This window comes from Aythya marila (genome assembly GCF_965140915.1).
Source record: "Aythya marila genome assembly, chromosome: W".
Taxonomy (NCBI): domain Eukaryota; kingdom Metazoa; phylum Chordata; class Aves; order Anseriformes; family Anatidae; genus Aythya; species Aythya marila.
Genome location: NC_139081.1, coordinates 12309442 through 12311911, shown reverse-complemented (window position 1 = coordinate 12311911; position 2470 = coordinate 12309442).

Below are 2470 nucleotides of genomic sequence, written 5' to 3'. Positions count from 1 at the left end.
CACTGTGGTACTCCATGGGCTGCAGGGGGACATCCTGCTTCACCATGGTCCTCACCACAGGCCGCAGGGGACTTCTGCTCCGGCGCCTGGAGCACCTCTCCCCCTCTTTCTTCACTGACCTTGGCACCTGCAAGGCCGTTCCTCACTCCTCTCACTCTCCCAGCTGCTGTGTGGCGCAGCGTTTTTTTTTTCCCTGTCTTAAATATGCTCTCAGAGAGGCGCAAAACAACATCGCTTATTGGCTCAACTCTGGAAAACAGTGGGGCCCTTCCCAAACATAGGGCAGCTTCTAGATCCTTCTCACAGAAACCACCCCTATGGCCCCCTGCTACCAAAACCTTGCCACGTAAACCCACTACAACCCTTTTGATCAAAAACATGTGAAAATATCTTACAGAGCTTCTGAAGCCCTGTTGGTCTGCCTGAATTCCTGGATGGATCAGGGTGCAGGAAAATCTAAACCACAGAAAACTTGGTGAAAGGTAGTTCCCTCTCCAGCAGCTGTGTAGGTGTCATACTGCAAATGGAGCCATTAACTTCTGCCCATTGCTCCTGCAGTGTTTGATCCAATGCCTTGCCTGGCTCTGCTGATGTACTGCTGTTTTGGTTCATCTTCTGTGCGTGCATGGGAAGTCATGCTCTATCAGATGTGTTCAGCTAGTTTAGTAGCTGGTGGGAAGAGGTGAGTGTTGAGGGGGGAAATCTATGGATTTTGAGAGCAGACAGTTCCAGCTGTATGAAAATACAGGTGCTATTGGTGAAGTGGATGTATTTGCTTCTACCAGATCTTTATGAAAACTTATTGTCTAGTAACTAGGTTATCAATTATATAACTTCAGTATAAACTAGAAGACTTAAAACAGCATGTTATGATTATTATCTTCTCAGATAAATGGGAGTGCAGTAATAGCAAGTAACAGGGAGCACGCCCAGCACACACACCCAAGGCAATGCTGTGATACTTAGGCCATAACCTCTGCAGTGCTTTGGAGAGCTGTGTTCAGAGACTTGCTCTGCCTAATGAGTGGGGCCAGCGAGGGCAAGAGATCTCTGCTTAGCTTTGTGCTTTGTGAGATAGTGGGAGCAGGACCCTGCTGAAAAGCTTTGTCTTGAAAAGCAGAGTTCTACTAGAATCTGCATTTGAAGCTAGTCAAAAGATGAAGTTCTCACAGGAAAAACAGTTTTGGGGAAACATAATTTTGACACTTTCAGAATTTGAATATTTTTTTGTAAATAACGTTGAAAATATTTGAGTTGTCAAAGTGAGAATGTGGAGATGTTGGTATTTGATTCCAACTTCATTGTTTTTTGTTTTGGTTCAAGGTTTTACATTTTTTTCAATATTGTGTTTGTGTACCACAGTAAGTAAGTAATATGCTTTATATCATTTAGACAATATGTAAACAAATAGTTTTCGTATTTGTGAATAGAACTACATTTCTAATTATTTGTTGCAACAGTGATGCTGATGTAAAGACTTGAAACTACAGCACAGTCTGAATTCTCAGATGATAAGTTTTGAAATGCTGTTCAGAATATAATTTGTTTTACAAGAAAAAGCAGCTTTGTTTTAGGAATTATATTGTGCAAATTTAATGTGCTTAAAGTAACACAAATTAATCCCAGGCTATAGATGTAAATGAGCCTGGGGGAACTTCTTAGCTTCCAGGGCTTTTCTGAGAGTATTTTTCCATATTAATGCACTGCGATCTAGAATGGAAGAGAATAGCATTCAAATTAAATGCATTATTTTCTATCATTTTATAGGTAATAAAAACAGGATTAGAGATTTTTGGGGTAAAGTCAGATTTTTACTAGTGATTACAGCTCATTCCTCTATGGGCTTCTCTTTTGATGGGTGTTTCCTGGGGTGACAGAGATCCCTTGAAGAGGTCAGGGCTGGAACACTGCTGTTTGTGTCTCTGAACACAAATTTGTTTTGCTGTCAGGGTTAAGAAACATAACTGTTCTTAGTTTGCTTTATGGGCAAAGGGGTCTGAGACATAAATTACTCTGCAAAATTCTCAGGGACTTCTGAATGTAGGCTCTTGACGACTTGCAGCCCAGTGGCCTAACAAGATGTCAGTTGTTCCTCTGTTCAGGCCTGTAACATGAGGATGAAATAGGACTCAGAGCCTCCAGTTAACATTAAATTGTTGATCAGCTTTCCTCCCCATAATATGGCAGTAATATACATCTACTTCATTAAATATGACTGTCATGGTTTAACCCGGCCGGCAGCTAAACACCACGCAGCCCTTCGCTCACCCTCCCCCCTCCCTCTCTGGGACGGGGGAGAGAAATGGAAAGTGAAGCCCGTGAGTTGAGATAAAGACAGTTTAATAAGACAGGAAAATAATAATAACAAAATAATAATAACAACAATAATAATAATGATACAATGGTGATAATTAGAAAGTAATAATAATATGTACAAACAAGTGATGCACAATGTAATTGCTCACCACCC